The following is a 21,039-nucleotide window of genomic DNA, read 5'->3' as shown; positions in this document are numbered from 1 at the left end:
AGCTCAGGTTCTAAGAAGCACCCAGGCGCTGAACCCTAGCAATCTGTCTGCAAGCCGCAGGTGAATTGCAGCCTGAAATTACCTGATCTATGGCTGAATGAGCTGCGGTCAGTCTAAAACAGGGAAGGTGACGTCAGTTTACCATCATGGTGGCTGCTGGCCTCCTCTGTGGTCTGACCGGTGTGGAGAACCGAGATGGACCGCTTCCTTTCCCCCGTCTCGAACCCAGAATTCAGCCCTGAGTATGGTGCTTGCACGGCTGGCAGAAACTGCAGCGCTGTAACCCTGCGTCTGTATCCCAGCGCGCGCTGCAGACTCTAGCCGCGGGGCGGTTTGCTGAATAAGCCGTGTTACCCTCCGTGCGATAAACCTCTCGCGTTTGAGTCCCCGTAGCAGATCCTCATGCGATGGAAATCCTTCCTCCAGGTTCCGGAGCACCCCACTATTGCTGGAAATTCCTAACAAGATATCCTTTAGCCGTCCTGACTTGTCATACTCCCACACAGTGAAGCAGCACACGGGGGTAATGCACTCCCCTCGCCGCCATCTTCCTTTCCCCCATTTTAGATTTAAATAACAACATTGATCTCAATTATATTTGCATTTCTTTAATATGCCATACTCATATACTTTAATATGCCATACTTATTTTAATATATATGGTATCTGTCCAATGGCCAGAACTATCACTGCTGTAATAAAAATGTAAAAGCTAATTAGGCTCAGAGTCAGTAATGCCAAGAATGTTGTCATGTCTTATGAGAAACTGACTCTGAGACTCATTCACAGGGACAAGTGCACTAAGGAATCTCCCATCCTGACAGTCCTGTAGGATACTCCTGTGCTCAAGATCAGGACACAAACCCCCCCCCCACACACACACACACACACACGTGCACACACTCTCACTTAGTTCCATTTACTTCCTAGCACTGCCTTTCATTCCACATTGTCCTCACAAAATACAAAGTGGTCAGAACTCTGTGCTCCCCAGCTTCCCTAAGGTACAGTTTTCCCTGACATGTTCATTCTCAAAGTCTCTGTGTGCCACTTCCATTTGGCATGGTGAATTATATTTTATAATCATGTGCACCAGAAACTTATATAGGAAAATATGTTTGCAAAAATAAAATTATGATACTACTTTAAATTTTAGCTTATAATGAAATTATACTTTTATTATGCCATGTTTTATTCCATTTTTAAATCCACTTTGCCTAAATTTTACATAATGCATGTTCAGGGTGAGACCTTTCGTACTAAGCTCATTTTAAAACAAGGAAATTGTTTGGAAATATACGATTTGTAAAGTATCTTTGTCAGAGTGATAACTGATTCCTAGCATTAGGCAGCGTTTCTTTTAATTGTTCTCAAATTTTAAACAAATTGAAGATAATCTCCAAAGAAGCTATAACTCAGTCAGCTGCTAGTGGTTAAATCTATTTAGGTAACAATGTAGATGACCTGGAAAAATACTGTAGAACTCTTGTGCTGGTGATGTCTGTTTGGAGAAACACAGTGCTATCTAGCTCTGCAAGTTCTTTGTTTTTCTGTGATAAAAATTCATGTACCATTGCAAACTAAATATAGGGTGGATGACTGAATAATATTGATGATGTGAATTTCATTAGAATTTCAATAGCATGAAATGAAATGCAGAGAAATAAATTGGTATAGTGTGAATTCATAGCTAAGATCCTTTTGAAATATCAGCATTTTCAGTTGAAAAGAAAAGAGCTGATCAGGCACATTTGGCAATAATTTCCTCTTTTATTCATTCACAGAACTTAATGTGACAGACATTGTTAAATGTAAGCAGCAAAAACATCTGATTTCTGAAACCCTGGTATAGAGACAGTGAAGTAAACCTATTACGTAAGCCAGTCAATCATTCCATTCATTCATTCTTTCAAGTAGAAACTCAAGGAGACTTTTTTTAGATGAAAGAAACTGTATGGCATGTTCCTAACTTAAGTGTTTTCCTCGAATCCCTTTCCAAACTGAACTTAGTGGAAGGTGTTTAAGGAAAAAAAAATAATGTTTATTTTCTCATTGGTTACTAAAACTTCCCAGGTGAAGTTCAATTAGCCTCAAATTTTTTTTTTCACAGTGATGAAAAACAAGAGGATTTTCTCATTAAAACAAGATTATAGAACGTAGATATTTGTAAAATTTCAAATAAGTGTGTCATTTGTGATTGAGTGAAACTGAAAACAGTCTCATCTATGTTCTTATAAAAACTGTGGTTCCTCAGTAAGCTTCAGATCCTCCTTAATCAATAATTGTTATCGAGAACAGGTTCTCTGTAAATGCCCAGCAATGTGACCATTCCCTTCAGGACAAGGACAGGTGTAGGTGTCAGAGGAGTTAAACATGGTTTCAATGCTTAAAACCAATAAAATTAGGGATTACTTTAGCACTAATATTTGTATCCTAGGACAAGTGCTAGCATGCTACAAGTGTTTTAAAAACAAGCATCGATGAAGAAGAAAATCCAAGTTGTCCACAGTATAATTTATGTTGATCATCGAGGATTTCATGTCAGTTACTGGACACAGTATTTTTTCAAGTGTAAAGTTTGATGTGAGTCTTATTGTTAAAATCTTCATTTGTTAAGCTGACTTTTCACCCTTGTCTCCCTTCTCTCCAGGCTTTGAAATAGTCATTCAAATGTAGCATCCCCTGTGGTTGGCTGGGACCCTCCAACCTTTCTGTCAGTGGACAGCAAGTAGAGGTGAGGAGAGCCACTCTGTCCCTCTGCAGTTGGGAAGTGCATGTGTCCTTCTCCCTACTCCGGTTGGCTAGTGGAGGCCCAGGGGCAGGTGGGCTGCTGAGGGGTGAGTCCTGAACCCTGCATCGCCAGGTGCCGGAGCCCCACACCAACCACATCCAAAACCACCTCCCTCTCTCCTTCCCCAATGCTGCAGGAAAGAGCCTGCTGCCCGCCTGGTTGCCAATTAGAGTTTGCAGGGGAGAGGCCTGGAGGTGACAGAGCAGAAAAGCCCTCTCTTCAGAGCTGGAGTCTGTCAACTCCCGGCAACACTAGAGTTCACTGTGACTTCCAGCTGGGTGCCCAAGGAGTCCCCAGGTCTCACCTATTGGTAGGGAAGCCCAGCCCGCAGACGCTCTTGGCCATTTCTGAGAACTTCTACACATCCAAAGTGTTTGTGATGGCCTCTGCACCTGACATTCTCATTAACACATGAGTAAATTTATAAGGGATAAATTTCTAAATTTTAGGTATATTGATTATCACCACAGAACTCATCTAATTAGTAAATATTACAACATTTTAAAAAGTTCTAAAAACTTGAAAGCAAATAAATAGTCCCTCTAGAGTACTAATCCCATCCTTCCTGTGGTTTATACCTACTTCCAATTTTAAGCATTAGGTAATACATATTTGAATTTAATTATTTCTCCAACCATCTGTTTCAACTTGCTCTACTACTGCAAAAGATTTATGTTAATTCATGCACATGTAGTTTAAATTCTTAACACATACAATCCACTTGCCATGCTTATATTATGAACTTTTAAAATATTAGTCATATAAAGTACTATGCTCAATTTTAATATTTATGTGAAATCTCCTTCTTGAATAATCTATATTAAGGAAATTATAAATCTTCATGACTTTCTTTTAAACTAGAATATAACTAGTACAGGCAAAATTTTTTCATAGTTTTTTCAAATTTCAATTTTATAATTTACATGGCAAAAAGTAAGTAGAAAACTAAAACCAATCTTTTCAAATAAAATTTTTTCATTAAATAAAAAACTTAACTCCTAAATACATATTGAAAAGTTAGAAATAAATTATGATTTTTTTGAAGGAGGGCACGGTAGCTATTGGAGATAAGGTTGTTTTGAGAGAGAACAAAATTATTCAAGAAAAAATTTTCAAATAAATAGAATAACATTTCAAATAAATAATTAAATATAAAAAAGATTGTTGGGCTGGGATTGTGGCTCAGCAGTGTAGTGCTTGCCTAGCACTTGTGGGGCCCTGTGTTCAATTCTTAGCACCACAAAAATAAATAAATAAAATAAATAAATATTTTAAGAGATTAATATTTTTTAAAAAAGATTGTCATTACACAGATTCTAAATAACTTACCTAAAATTTCTACAACCTTGCTAATTGGATATAAAATTAATATGTATAATTCAATTAGATTTCCATATAGAAATAAGTTAATAAATATGAGTTAACGTATGTATTCCTAGCATCCAGGCTGAAAATCAGTTGGCTGCAGACCTGGTGGGCTTACCTCCAGGCTCTCTGTGTTGCTCCAATGGTAAATAAGCCTTTTTTTTTCCAGTGCCATACTCTTTTGATGACTATGGCTTTTATAGTATATTTTGAAATCAAGTAGTGTAACGCCTCCTGCTTTGTTTTTAACATTCCATTTTAAGACTTAGAAAGATAGATTAATATCTCTATGAATTACCTTTGCAATATAAATGCAAAACATATAAGAATAAAATTTTAAAGTACTGCTAAGAGACATATGTAATATTTGATAAAATCGTCCTATTTTGTATCATAAAAGTTTTACTTTATAGACTCTATTTTCCAATAAATTATCAAATAAACTTCTGAACACCTGTAAAAATACAGGATTGTCTTTGTATATATATCTAAAGAACCTATAAAATCCTATAAGGCAGCTAAAAATTTTAAAAATTGAAGAGAGATAAACATGAACTATAACTATTGATGTTAAGAACATAATGGATACAACACTAATTAAATTAGGGCAGCATTTAAATTCCTCTTCAGACTAAAATACAAGGAAAAGAGCTACATTTTTTTCTCCTTCCTGAAATGAGAACAACAAAATAAAAATTAAAAAAACAAAAGAAAACAAACAAACAAAACAAAACCAAAAAACAAAACAAAACAAAAAACTAGGTAAAATATTGAAAAGCAAAACATATGAAGCAGGCATTTAAAAATCAAGGTCATGATTGTTCAGAGAGAGCAAGCACATGAGATGAGACTCCTGAGCTTCCTCCTTGGGAAGAATTTCCAAATGATTTTGTGACTTGGGAACCAATTGGAGGTTGGCTGGTAGTATTGAGGAGATGGAGCTGGGACTCTGGGTAAAGAGGCCAAGGCAGGCAGAGTTCACAGGACCAAGTGCTGAAGAGAAGAGAGCCAGCCAACCAGCCAAAGAATGAACAAGATGGTTGGAGGACCCCCTCCAGTATCCAGCAAGCATTGATTAACATAAGCATGTGGGAGAAACACCAGGGCTCGGAAAAAAGAAGTGTGTGACATCTTTGGAGGGAACCGTATTTGGCTTTCACACAAGGACAGGAATAGCATTAATTTCTGATAGCCAGACCAGAAAATCTCATAATTCACAGGTCATAGGATGGAGTAACCACAAGAGTCTCACCTCAGTGTGTGGAAGAATTAGCCCTGATGAAATATGGCACTTGTCCTGGCTTCACATTTTCAAAGTAATAGCCAAAATGATCAATGACTTCCAAGCAATTTAATTGTGCCCTAAGAGGAATTCAAGAATATTCATGAAATGCATATGGGGATAGCTATTTCTAATCACAAGTCAAGTCCTTAAAGGAAAACACAGATGGACTCAACCACATTTTGTTTTTTAAGTAGCAAAGGATAAACAAAAGCCCAGCCGAAATCAAATAGCCAGATAAATATTTACAATATACATACATTCAAAGGGTGAAATCTGTTTCCATTTTTTCATTCCCTCCTTTCAGGAGCATAAGAATTCAGAGAAAAGATGTGCAGTTTCAGATCCCAGTTTTGTGGCATCTGGATCCAATAAAAATGACTGATATGGAGAATATAGACCAGATAAGACTAACAGAAGACAGCAGCTACCTTGGGCAAGCTGGTCAGATCAAGCAGAGCTAAAGGATCTACAAGAATTTTTCTTTTTTTCAAATGAAGAATTCTGCTTGGGAGTTAGGACCAAAGAGAGCAGGAACCTCTTTACTTGAGGTTAAACCTATAGAAACTATAGAAGGACACCTGGACACTCTGCCCACTTGTCAGTGTGTGCTGGGAAGCAATGCTTCTCTGGAACTTTATTCTGGCTTCAGGGGACTTGCCAAGACTTTGAACTGTCAGAAGCATCACCTCTGCCATCCCTGGAACATCATCAACCACACCTGTTGACTAAGATGGCAGGGCTCCTTTGCATCAAAGAGATGTCCAACAGCTTCCAGGTTGCTAACTTTCTTTGTCTTAGCACTTCAACCTATTTATTTTGTTATCTATTAGCATTTTTTTTAGAACAAATATCAAATGAAACTCTCCTAGGTTCCATTATTCACTTCAAAAGAATTTTGTGATTTCTTAACAAGATCAAGAAAAGCACTTTAAACTATTCAAGTAGTTCTATAAAGCATATAAAAGCAAAGGTAGTAATAAATGCAATTAAATTATGCACTTCTGGAAAATAATGGCATAAAGAAAAATAACTCCCCAATATTACATATAGGAAGAAAAAAAAGGTGAAGCCCAAGACCCTAGTGAAGGTTCCTAGACCTCAAATAAGACACAGAGATACATTAGCAGAAGAAAGCATAAATGTAGACAAATGAAAGGTCCAGGTTGAAGGCTTCCAGTATTAATAGAACCCCAGCAATAATAGATTTTCAATTCCAGGTGGTAATAGCATAATGTAGGAAAATTATATAATTTGGCTTAACTATTAATTTTTAAAATTATTAAGGTTATTATTTATTGAAATTATCCCCACAAGTATTTAATTTTATAAAACTAATGTCTTCATTAGCATGGCAGCAGGTCATCCTTTACTATAATAATTGCAACACTATTATTAATTAATTGCGACTTCCTGGGTTGATAGTGACTGAATGATAATTTGAGAGACATGCTAGGGAACAAACCTTTCTGTGCAGTTCTATTTGTGTTCACTAGCTTTATGGTGCTGGGGACTGAGCCCAGGACCTTGCAAAGGCTGAGCACATGCTCTACAGGACTGGTTTTATAAGAAAGTTCTGTAGAATGGCCCACAAGTTATCATGGATTTTGCCAGACAAGACCATCTTCCTCTCCTTTGGGGCATGTCCCTAGCCCTATGTCTTAAAGCTTCAGGTAGAAGAAAAAAGATGAGGCAGTCCAATATGGAGCACTGTCCCCATAGACGGAGAGACTGTGTACCCCAGCATATTTGGATAGTTCCTGTAAGTGGCATTGAGATGACACAGGCTCTTAGTGAAAACAGCCCATCATCTTGCCTCTTCCAGCTGCAAAAAAATACAAGAGAGGTGAAAGAGTTCTGCAGGAAATGACTTTTCCCAAAATTACAATCTTTTTTTAATAAAAAATGAAAAATTCACTAAGTCTTAATGGATGACTAGTTTGAAACTGATAATACAAAAGATTATGTAGGAACTTTGAAAATGTCTATGGATTACTATGTATTGAAAAGAAAAGCCAAAATTGTCTTTTTACTTGACAATAATGAGATACTGTATATAACATATGGAGAAAATATGCAAAAAAAACAATAAATTTATTGTATTGGCAGGTTAATAATAGTGTTGTGCACTTTTTGTCTTCTATAATGATTACTTTTTTCCTGCATAATAAAATCTATGTACTAAATACCATTTTTTTTTCCAAAGTAAGATTTGTATAAGATCTTATGAAAGTCATTATATATAATATGTAGATTTAAAAAAATGTGATTTTAAAGTCTGGAAATGTATGAGGTGTCCCAAGTCACAAGCAGTCCCCAAGTTCCTTTCACCAACCTCCTGAGAAGGATGGATCACACCAGCCCCTCCTTCAGGCTCACCAGCCTGAGCACGACCTTCACCTCCTGCTGCAGAGTGAGAGTATTACCAGTTCTAAGGGTTTTGTGGCAGTTGCACATGATTTAGTTAGAGGCCTTTGCAGTGTAGCAGAAAAACTAGCAAAGAACTTTTGGTCGATAACAATTACCTTGCTTTTAGAAAGTGCTTTATATCTGGATAAACTGTTTATCTCACAATTTTCAGTGTAGTTAATTCCTTTGTGGCCTAATTTAGCAACTATCTGACAGCCTTTGTGGCATAATATATTTAGTAAGTAACAGGAGACATTTTTTGAAAGTTGAAACCTTTCTGTATTTTTAGTTTTTCCTAAAGGCTGACTTCGCTGCATTAGCAGAATGAAGCACGATGTTGCCATCGGCTCTAGTAGGAAAGCTATGGGGATAAGAAGTGACAGCATGCACAGACGGCCTGTCTCCCAGTATGAGTCAGCACATCCAGCAGATCTGTAGGAATGCAATTCCTGTTTGCTGCCCATCACAGAAGTGGCTATAATAAGGCTTATTTTTCAGATGTTTCTCAAGATTTTACCGGTTGTTAATGCTGAAGCATGAATTATTTACTAAGTCATATTCCACCTTGTAAGCCACATTCACCCATGAAACCAAGAGGGTTTCTGATATTTGTTGCAGAAAGATTTTTTTTTAACGAGGAAAGAAGGTGAAGCGTGCTCTCACCCCTGGCATGGAAAGCCTGTGAAGCAACCATAAGAAAAGAGGGGCTCCAGGGCAAGTGCAGCGCCCACTCTGTCAAATGAGAACCTTCGCCATGGACTTACGCTTTGCCTGGAGCCATCCCTGTGTGGGAACAACCCAGATTGGAGACTGGAAGAAATGGAAGCCCTGGGAAGAGTTTGGGTTCAGTCACCCGTCAGTGTCTGAGGGGGATCAGTTCCAGGACGCTCTGTGAGTACCGAAATCCTCTGATGCCCAAGTCCCTAATATAAAATGGCTTAATATCTGCATATAACCTACATAGTCCTCCCGAATACTTTAAATCTTTCCTAGATTTCTTATAATACTTACCACATTGTCTAAGTTATTAAAATAATTACCCTACATGCTTGGGGGATAATGATGTTCACTACAGATGAAAATTTTTTAAAAATATTTTTGTTCCATGGTTGGTTGAATGTGCAGATGCCTACTCAACAGTTACAGAGGGATATTTGTGCAAACTGAGGAACCCACATCCCATAGGAGTTTAAGGAAATGAGAGACCGAGACTGAATTTCAATAAAATGCTTAGAATTAGAGATAAACTTGAAGGATGAAGAAGTTGAATATGGCCCCAAAGAGAAGAAAGCAAAATTTAGTGAGGATGGGGAGGGGGAAACTGAGTAGAAATACAAGCAAGTCCTCTGCATATGCAAATGGTTTAATTTCTCAGCACCATTTTGACACCGGAAGTATCAGCCCCTCAGACAACTAAGAGTTAAATCCAGTGTCCGCTGCTTAGGTTTGATCATTTCACACTATGTACCTGTGTCTGATTATCAGACTACCCTTTAAGTGTGTAAACATAAAATGTCAATATGAAAGGAGAAGATGGACTGGGTGATCGCTTGCCCAAGGCCACACAGCTGACCACTGGTCCAAACCCTGCATCTGCAAGACAACATAGCCATGAGGCTACCAATGCCCTCCACAGTTGGCAAGTTGGGCAAAGTCATGGCGGGGGAGAATAAGGACAGGGAGAGGTCATAGTTGTAGGATACTAGAGTGACTGCCATAGATGCTTAGCATCAGCCCTGATGAGGCTGAAGGACAGGAAGTAGAGAGCAGAAACACCCAAACCTGCAGGATCAATATGGAAACTCCACAACAGTCTGAGGAGCTGCTATGGCCATGCTGTCCTCCTCTAATCCATAGTGCCCTCTCATTCTTATGCAGGGAGAACTCAGCAGCATGCCTGGCAATGTCAGCCCAGGAAAATGCAGACACAATAGAAGGACAGGGTGGAGTGAGAGAATGTGGGTCCTGGGGCGGGCAATTGAGATTAATGATAGAACAAAACTGGGATAACATGCCTGGTTAAGTACCTTCCCCTCAGCTCATCAAGTGAGTTAGGATCATCAAGATGAGCCGAGTGTCCCATTAACTCTGTTTTTTATTAGAAAATTCCTTTCCCAGCAGTGAAACAGAATTACCATTCTGACCATTATTCTGCACAGATCATTTATTTATTTACCCCAGATGACACTATCTTGGGGTGGAACTCCAAGTTAATAGGGCATTCTAAGCAAAATCTTTCCAGCAAAGTCAAAGTGTGAAAGGGATTTTATATCCAAACTTGATTTGGAATCCGTGCTCTCAGTTTTTCATAGATAATTGCACCCCAGATCACAAATTTGATTCCACTCAGTGAGCTCGTGAGGCTCCTGTTAGATTGATGGGAGTTTGGTCTTCCAATATGAATCAGGGGTGTTTGAACTCCATCTTGCTTCTTGCTTGCTGTCGCACTCTGTCTATATTTATTAGCTTCCCAAGATGTTGCTCACTTGGAAAGTGACCTTCCTGCTTCTACAGAGGTGAAGCATACATTTGCCAGGCAGGAGGGCTTTGCAGGAAAGAAGAGCAGGCACAGCTCCCCTGACACTGGGCTGGCTTCCTGATGACCCTGATTTCCTAGGACTAGACATTTCATCAGGGTGAACAGTGAAAACCCCAACTCGGGGTCCAGGCTGCAGGGAAAGGCAGGAATGCAGCAGCTCACCTTCCCATGAAAAGCTGATAGCGCCCCAGAACTTCCTCTTGCTGAAGGCTCATCTTCATCTCACATATGCTCCCTGTGCATTTTGTTTTCAGAGTTGCTTTTAATGAGTTGTAGATACATATCCGATAAGGGAAGTTTAAAGTGCCAATATGACACCAGAAAGGCTCAGCATTCGTGAGCAAGGTCACAATGGTCTGGACTTGCTTTAACCTAGCCAAGACCCATCAATCAATGTCCCTTTTGAGCTCCAATTGATAGTTTAAAATTACTCTTATTGAACAGGTGGTGTCCAGAGACTGACTTCTTGTTTCTAGGGTCTTATCTAAAAGGCACCTGTATTTAGATGCATCATGTTATGAGACTGTCCTAATTGTGAAAATAATTGCCTTATCTTGAGATGGTAAAAATAGTAAAAAAATGTCAGTGAGAAAAATAGGGTGAAATGGGGTCTACATTCCAGCTTTTGTTGATTCTTTTGACCTTTCTTGTCCAATCCTGTAGTGTCAGCGGGCTTCCAGTGTGCCCACCTCACTTCACAGGAAGCTCTCCTGGCAGACAGGAGGTTCCTGCACTGGACACACAGCTCATGTGGTTTCTGCTGGATACAGACATCAAGAGTGACAAAGCACATAGGGCTATCATGTACTTTTCAAAGTTAGTCATTAGCAACATGCCACATTTATGGGTAATTTTAACAATACACACTAGTAAAAGAAATTAACATGAATGAGCTTGAATCTCCACTCAGCACTGTAGTAAATGCTAATTCTCATTTCAAAAGGTAGAGGCTTTTATATCCTTTTATAAAAGGACAATACAGTATATTGCCCTGTGGCCCCTTTACTAGAACTAAGGAGAGTACACAGGCATGTGGCATCTTTTAGGAGCACTATGCAAATATCAAGGATATCATAGTATTAAGCTGTTACTTAGACAATTCCATGGTGATCAAGCATGGATTCACTTGATGTGGGGTGCAGGAGTTCAACTATCACTGGATCATTAGTGTCCCGTGTGTGCTGGGGCAGAAGTCTAAGCAAAGGACCATGCTTCTTGTCATGAAAAGGAGTTAAAAGTTAGAGAATCTCCCGATCAGTAAGAGAAAGGAAATGATTTAGGTTGCAGAAAAGTCCTAGTTGAAGATATTTGATAGAGTTTTTAAAAAGTAATAAACAGATTGAAAGCAGGGGAGCATTGACCTTGTACATAACATACCTCTAAATGTACTAAACTTGGACATATGGTGATACTTCTATACAAACCAAAATAAAAATAAAAAAAGAAAAATGTGAACTTACAGATTGTAAACTAATTATAGATCCCTGATGCTGTTTATCATCCAGCATGTGATCAACAGTATGACAAGTAATTACATATGCTTAAAATGAGATGTCATGACAATCTTTGGTGTGTAATTGAGCTGTTAACATAACACCAGCTCTTATGAAGTTTAAAAGGAAAGTAAGCAGCTTTGAATCTATAGGACCATCAGTCCTTCCAGAAATTGATATTGGGTTTTGATTTTATTACATTCAAAAATTATCTATATATACTTATATTATATATACTTATCAGCTCCAACTGTGCCTCTACCAAACGGGGCCTCTTGAAGATAGAGGGGTCTCTGGCACTGTTGTCTTCTTTGCTCCTATTACCAACCCACAGGACAGGAACACTTCAGTTGCTCATTTCAGAGGAGTCTGGCTCACACTAGGCTCAGAAGACATCTGGTTGACAAGTGGAGCTTCCCTTTGGATTATGCATCCTTTCTCCAAATCCTAATGGATTCTATAAGTGCTTGTAGAGCAGAGCTGTAATTATGACACCTCAGAGGCCATTGGGACAAGGATCTTATCTGCTTTTGATTCACATTTGACTAGAGGATTGTTCTATGGCTGCCTATGTATCATCCAGTTTGTGCTTTGCCAGAGGCTGGAGGGCCACAGCAGCCCAGCCCTTCCTCACATACCCTCCATGTGGCTTTCAGGGTGTGAGGACAGAGTGGAATAGTTGCAGTTGATGTTGAATGTGGCCCCAAAGCATAAATAATTTGTTGTCATGCCATAAAAAGAAAAAGTTTTTTGACAGATGACCTTAAGTAAAATTAAATTATGACAGTGCCATCTATTACTGCCACCACCTTTGCAAGAGAAGGGGATGAGGGAGAGTTTCTATTCTTTGTATCTTTCATGATATATGCCATATACTGTGATGCCAATAGTTTCCTGATTTATTTCCATTCACATGTGCAGATAATTTTGAGTTAATTGATCCCTGAGTCATAGAAAGGAGCTGCAGGCCTCAGATAAAGCATTAATCTCCAGGATATAGAAAGAACTTGAAAACCTTAACACTAAAAAAGCCAATCAATAAATGAACAAAGAAACTGAACAGACATTTAACAGAAAAAGAAATATAAATATATGAAAAAAATTTTCAATATCTCTAGCAATTAAAGATATGCAAATTAAAACTATACTGAGATTTCATCTCATTCCAGTCAGAATGGCAATCAAGAATGCAAGCAACAATGAGGGTTGACAAGGATGTGGGGAAAAATACACTCATACCTTGCTGGTGGGACTGCAAATTGGTGCAAATATTATGAAAAGTGGCATGGAGATTCCTCAGAAAACTTGGAATGGAACCAGCATGTGAGCCAACTATCCCACTCTTCAGTCTATACCTAAAAGATTTAAAATCGACATACTGTCATGATGTAGCCACATCTATGTTAATAGTAGCTCAGTGTCACAATAGCCGAGCTATGAAACCAACCTAGGTGCCCTTCAACAGGTGAATAGACAAAGAAAATGTGGTATAATACACAGTGGGATATTACTCGCCTCAAAGAAGAATGAAACATAGCATTTGTCTGTAAATGAATGGAACTGGACACTGTCGTGCTTAGTGAAATAAGCCAATTCAAAAGAACCAAAGGCCAAATATTCTCTCTTATACATAGGTGCTAACTGATAATAAGCCTGGGGAAGATGGAAGAAGAGAAGTTTACTGGATTAGACAAAGGGGAATGAAAGGGAGGGAGGGGGGATGGGAATAGTAAAGATAGTAGAATGAATTGGACATAACTTTACTATGTTCTGAAATGAACACACAACCAGGGTAACTCTACAACATGTACGACCACAAGAATGGGGAGTCATACACCATGGATTTATAATATAGAGAACAGATATATAAAGAACAGATACAAAATTTAAAAAAAAGAAAAAGAAAGAAAGAAATGAACCACAGGACCAGCGGCTTCATAGAGTAAAGCTGCAAACTGTGAGATTGTCAGGACATGAGGTGGTCAGGGCATGAGGTGGTCAGGGCATGAGGTGGTCAGGGCATGAGGTGGTCAGGGCATAACTGACACGATGAGGACCAGAGTAAGAAGGTGAGTTAAGGAAAAACACAGAAAATCAAAATATGCCAATATTTTAAAACTTCTAATTTACCTATGTCAAATACTTTCAAGAGTTATAAATTTTTATTTAGATTTTTTAGAACAGTGAACATATAATTATTTCCCATATTTAACAACAGCATATAAACTAATATCATAAAAATTGTGATTAAAATTAATGATTATTTTAAAAATAGTGTTTGCTCTTTTAACAATCATGACAATCACCCATTCTTTAAGATTCACAATATATTTGAAAGGTGTGCTATAAATTTATTTCATTTAATAACCTCAATATGGTTGCATTCAATAAAGTTAACAGTGATCTGATAGTGCAGGAGTCACCAAGTTTTATGTTGAGGGTGTTTAATTAACTTTAAAACTTTAAAGATAATTTTATATAAAGAAGAATAAGAAGTTCAATATGATGGTGTGCGCATCTGTAACTCCAGCTGCTTGGGAGGCTGAGGCAGGAGGATTGCAAGTTCAAGGCCAGCTCAGCAATTGACCAAGATTCTTTCTTAAAATAAAATTTAAAAAGAGCTGTAATGCATTCCACTATTGTCATGTATTTAATAAATAAATAAATAAAAGGGCAGGAGACATACCTCAGTGATACAGCCACCCCTGGGTTCAGTCTCCTGTACAATTTGCAAATCTGTCTCATTTCCTCTCATGCACCTCCCCCAGTTGCACTGTAAGGGTTCAGTTTGGGTATGGAGGGGAAGTTCTTCTGGTGCTATATCTCAGTCAAGTGCTACCCTTACCCATTCATCATAATCTTATTGTTTTCTGCCTGTAATTGGTTCCAAGCAATTTATCATTTTAAGCCATTTATCACCACAGCAACTTGTTTTATTCTAATTACCATATCTATTATGGTACAACTTTGGGAATAGTAATTTATTATATGAATCCTAGAAAAACACAAGAAATCATAAGAAGAAAAAGTTCAGGTTTAGATGAAAATGTACCAATTGGGCAGTTCATATACGGACTTCTGTCTAATTCTCCAATGGAAGAAAGAGTTAGGTATATTAGGACCCAAATAAATAAGTAATGCAGCCACATCAATGTTTATAGCAGCTCAATTCACAATAGCTAAACTATGGAAGCAACCTATAAGTACTTCAATAGAAATGGATAAATAAACTGTGGTATATATACACAATGGAATTTTATTCAGCATTAAAAGATTATAAAATGGTATTTGCAGGTAAATGGATGGAGTTGGAGACTATCATGCTAAGCTAAGTAAACCAATCCCCCAAAACCAAAGGCTGAATGTTCTCTCTGATAAGTGGATGCTGATCCATAATGGAGGGGGCATGGAAAAAATGGAGGAACTTTGATTGGGCAAAAGGGAGGGATGGGGGTGGTGGGGGAACGGGGGTAGGAAAGATGGTGGAATGAGATGGACATCATTACCCTAGGTATATTTATGACTGCACATATGGTAGGACAGGACGCTACATCATGTACAACCAGAGAAATGAAAAGTTGTGCTGCAATTGTGTACAATTGATCAAAATGCATTCTGCTGTCACATATGCCTATTAGAATAGGTTAGTTAATAAAAATATGTTCATGTTTTGCCATGTATTTATTAATTTTTCTTACTGACAATAGTATCTTAAAATTCACCTTAAAAAGTTTGAAATGAATCCAAGCTATCCACAGAAGCTACTGCATGTGTTTATTATCTTTAAACCTCTTTTCTATAATTCTTTTATATTCCATATCTCTCAGAATTTTTGGTACATAGGTTAAAAAAATAAAGGTCATTTTTGTTTTCCTTTAATAAGACAGAATTTCTAGTTAGCAAGTATACATGACAATTAATTTTTTTCCTCTTTTTAAAATATCAATCTCTTTGGCTTTCATATGTAGACAGATTCCTCTCATACATTCTCTCATATATTCTGTTTTAATTTTTTTCCTCTCATATATTCTGTTTTAATTTTATACAAATTTTGCAATGCTGATAAAAGAAGCTAAGTTTATTTTGAAGTATTCTAAATACTATCAAAATAATTTAACAAAACCTATGAGTGTTGCTCATATTTGGAGACAAGAGTAGGTTTATTACAATCTTAAAGTAATGGGATGATCATTTCATCCCCAGAGTGAAAGTTAACCTGGTATTCTGGCAGTAAGACCCAGCTGTTCCACACGTGTCACCCTAGGTGCTTAGGAGAAAGCTGGCGTTGCTCAGCGGTCCTTGGTGAGCCTGGAGTCTTCTGCTGCCATCTCCACAATAGTGCTGTGGAGGAGGGATCGCAGGCCCCTTCCTTCAGCTGAGTCACTGGATCAACTCGAAAAACGTCAGAATGGAAGGAAGCTCCGTGGAAGGGAAGAAATGGGGCCTTCCATGGAGAGGGCTGAGCCCTGGATCCACACTTGTGTGTGATTCCTGAGGCTTGGCCAGTTTCTTTACCCATTTACCTATTGAAGTACTTATAGGTTGGTTCCACAGTTTAGCTATTGTGAATTGAGCTGCTATACACGTTGACGTGGCTGCATCACTTATTTACTTTGGTCCTGTCTATCTGGCAGGCAGAGAGACAAGGCCTGGCCTCTTGTAGATGGAGCTGCAGGCTAGGACTCAGGCCCCTCTGGCTCTCATGGCGTAGATGTGTTTGCAGCCAGCTGCATTTCCAGGTGTCTCTGTGCACAGAGATAGTCTCAGACACCTCTCTGAGTCTCCTGTTGGGGAAGGAGGAGAACTTGGAGGACGCCTCTTCTTTTCTTGAGCAGCACATGAAACATTTTCAGCCCCCCGTCCTTCTTCCTCAGCCTCTTCCAGATCTTGGGATCCATAAAAATTTGGGGGTCTTTTGTTTGGGGCTCCCTCAAAAGTAGTCAGTCCACATTCCCCAATCTGCCTGATTCACTGCCTCAGTCCTTCTTGGGGGAAAAATGGAACATGGGGCCCAGCACATTCCCTGGTTTTAGACTCTGGCCTTACCCCCATGGTGAATGATTGAGAGCTTAACTGTCGCTTATGGCTTATTGCTCTCCTTGGCTTCCCAGCCCGACAGCTGGGCTCCAGCGCAGCTCAGCAGAGCTCCTGATCCCGTGCTTTATCCTCCACACTTCCCTTTGCTGTTCCTCCCTCCTGCCTTTCCTGCTCTTCAGAATTCATAACGTCCCCTGTGTGCTGCAGGTCGCTTCATTGGACTGGTGTCCTCTCTGTTCTATGGCCCCTGGGGGAACCTGGCTGTCCTATCTGGAAGCTACCATTGCATCAAAGAAATTTCTCACCATAACAGAGCAAAAGAAAATCCAGAACAGGTTGTTTTCAGTCTGTTCAAAACAAGGAGGGGGAGCCCTTTGATTCCTAGGTTTCAAAAGTTTGAGGAAAAATTTACAAGGAAAAAAATGGAGATGAGAAAATAGACTAAAAAAATGGTAAAGAGGAAACTGATTTCAATAGAGTCATAACTGATTAAGTTTCCAGAAGGAAACAGGAGAAGAAAGATTTTATCAAGGGTAGGCAAAGATTTGTAGATGTGATACCACAAGCACGATCCTAAGATAACTTTGATAAAATCTTTTGGGAGAAAATATTAATAAATTGTGCATCTCTAAAAAAAAAAACAACCTCATAGTCAATACAAAGAAAGTCAAGTTAAAAATGTGTAGAAGATTCAAGAAGACAAAAAAACTAATAATGAAAATATTATTAGACATTAGGGAAATATGAATTAAAACTACAGCAGTATCACTACAGACACTGTTACTAGTTAGATCTGGAAAGTTTCCCAATTGCTCCCCAGTGCAGCAAAGTCTAGAGGTGGGGCTTTTGGAAAGTGACTGGATCATGAGAGTTGTTACCACATCAGTGGATTAATCCATTTATCAGTGGATTAATCCATTGATAGATCAATAATTTGAATGCACCATTGGGATGTGGTGGAAACTAAGCAGTGGGGCCCTCGTGGAGGAAGTCAATAACTGGGAGCACATCCTTGAAGGCTTCCCTTGCCCCAGGTTGCTTCCTTACAGTCTCTCCCCCCTCTCTCTTTGCTTCCTGGGTGGGTTCCAGGCGTGAGCAGCTTTCCTCCACCACACCCTTCTGCCACGAAGCTCTGCCCCACCTCAGGCCCAAGTCTCTGGAGCTGGACAACCACGGATTGAAAAAGCATGAAGCCGTGAGCCAAGATAAATCTTCCCTCCTTTACATTGTTTATCTTTGGTATTTTAGTCACAACATAGAAAGCTGACTAGCAGATAATGCACTATAATAACCAACAACAGTGTCAAGAATCGACCAGAAAAAAAAAAGAAAAAACCTGAGTCTATCATACTTTGCTCGTGGTAAATGTAAAGTGGCACTGGGAAAACAGTCTGTCAGCTTCTCAAAACATTAAACGTACACGTATGTGAGGATTCATCCATCCCATCTGAGATATCTGTGCAGGAGACGTGAAAACTCGTGTCCACACAAAATCTTTTTTTCTTTGGTGCACACCCTCTCCCCTGAGCCACAACCACAGCCCCACACAAGGTCTTTTACAGAATCACAGCAGTGATTTTTATAACCACCACCAACAAGGCCCTGCATTAGTGAAGGGATGAACAATATTAAGCATATCCTCATACAGAAACACTACTCATAAAATGGAATGAGCGGCTAATAATACATGTAACTATTAAAGAGATTATGCTAAACAAGAGAAGATAGACTCAAAGGTGAATTATTTTAATTTTCCATTTGTACGAATTCATAGGAAAGACACAATTATAGAGACAGAAATAAGGTTCAGGTTGCCTGGGGCAGGGGTTAGAAGGGGAGGTTAACTGCAAGCCAACATTTGGGGTTGAAGGAACTGTTCTGACAGTGCATGTGGTGAGGGTAGCTAGGTGCTCTCATTGTGTAAACGTCAAGCTCAGGGGGTGGAGTTCTGGTTCATGAATTAGAACTCAATGGAGTGGCACCACTCCATTGATCTATTAATGCCCGGTAGTGGGTGTCCTTTCCTGATCACCTGTGGTCCTCAGCATGCTGCTGCAGTGGGGGAAGGATCTCAGCATCATCCTCACCCTCCTGCTCAACTGATGCCATTTTTGTCCTCTGTTGACTCCTTCAGTTAAGGTTTTCATGCTTGTTTTTTGTGTCAGGGTCTATCCTAGGCTCTGAGAATGGCCCCAGACCAGAAAGACACAGTCACTGCCCTTCAGGCACTAACATGCTGGTAGGGAAGATAGAAAAATTACATCTTAATATGTACATTATAATATGTTACTGGGTGGAGAAACGTGCCCATCTGCACATCTGGCACAGCATTCTAGCCAGTAGGATGCACTTAAACTCACAGTAAAATGCCCAAGAAGGCAAAGTCTAAGGTAAGAAAATACATCAATAGCCCCCTGCACTACCCCCTGAGCTCAAACCCCAGAGCTGCGAAAGAAAAACTCAAACCAAATCCCAGTAGCCCCCACCAGCCTGTCCTCTTTCAGCTGCATCATCCAATGTGCTGAGACTCAGGGTCTATTTTCAGGGAACTGAGTGATGAAATATCTGTCACCTGATCTTTTGGATGGTTTCAGTTTCAAGTGCATTCAATTACCGTATGTTTCACTCTTTTTTCTTTTGAAATTTTCATGACTGTACATACTAACAAGATAGTATATTTTCCTTTAATATCACAAAAATAATTGCATTTTACCAATTAAGTTTGTTGGTTCTCGCTTATTGTCTAATAGCAGAATAACATGGTGTTTAAAAGTCAATGTCTTTATAGGATCTCTATAGTGAGGGCACAGTCTGGTAAATCATCATATTCTTAATGAGTTTATTAAGAATTATAATCATTCATTCATTTGAGTATCATTATTAGTGGGAATAAGTAAACTGAATATCTCTGAATTCCCATCCTGTAAATTCTCTACAACAAAGATATTTGCTCAAGACTTCCCTGAATTTATATATATATATTATAAAATATAAATCTGCCTTAAGGCTAGATTCCTTTTATCCCCAGAACCCTAAAACAAGTCCTGATTGCTCCTTTTAGTTATATTTCTTAAGAACATTGAATCATTTTCTAGATGCTTCTGTTTTTTTGCATGCTTTTGTAGAGCTCAGGTATTGATGATTTGCTTTTCCTTTATTTTATGGCTCATAAACCTATCTATGGAAGTCATTAAAATAAACATCTTCAAGACATGGTATGTAATATAGTCAGTATGAAACAGATTCTAAATCCATCTCATTTGGTAGGAAAATTTCCTCATATTATGAGCAAACGTTTATTGAAGACCATGTGCAATGAGTAGCTCTCAGTATTTTTGCACATGCGTCATGTCATCTATGTCCCACGACACCCTGCCGGGAAGACACCATTATCACTGTGTCTTCCAGATAATAAATCAGTGCTCACAGAAGTTAAAAAATGTAACCTGGGCCACAACCCAGTGCCTTCAGCACATGGCTAAGCCACCTCCCAGTATGCTGGATATTTGCCTGACCTGTTTTTAAACTCCATGGTAAATTTCAAATATAGGATGTTTGTACTCTAGTACCATCCCCAATCCCACAGATTGAATGGGACATAGGTTTTAAAGATTAGGACTTTGCAAAATTTTTCAAGAACTTATTTCTTTTGTTATTTGTATCTTTTATTTCTCTTTACTCCTTAATTCTGCCGGTTTTCCTTTGGGAATGGGGCTTATTGCTGATTTCAGTGTGCCCACCTCTGTTTCTCCACCACAACACCATGCATGTTGCACCAAGTGACTCCAAGCCCAGGAGTTCAGTGAATGCTGCTGACTCTTGAAGAGTGCCCATCTGCTCCTTTAACAGAATAGTTAAGTAGAGAGCATAATTTAATTTATACCTAGTATCCTCTAAATGGCTAGTTTTTGTTTTAATTATCCTTAAACTTTCTGAGTACAAGTTTCTTATGCTTAATAAATTTGAGTGATTACAAATGAATTTTTTTATCTGTGTGATTGATTGTTAAAGTCTGTGTATATGCAAAGCAGCAAAACAAACAAACAAAAAAACCAAAAACCAAAAACAAAAAACCTCAAATCATGAAAGTAAAGTTTCTACAGTCTTTCTCGGCTAAACACAA

Source organism: Marmota marmota, unplaced genomic scaffold (assembly GCF_001458135.2).
Source record: "Marmota marmota marmota unplaced genomic scaffold, marMar, whole genome shotgun sequence".
Classification (NCBI taxonomy): domain Eukaryota; kingdom Metazoa; phylum Chordata; class Mammalia; order Rodentia; family Sciuridae; genus Marmota; species Marmota marmota.
Note: the sequence above shows the minus strand (reverse complement) of the source record.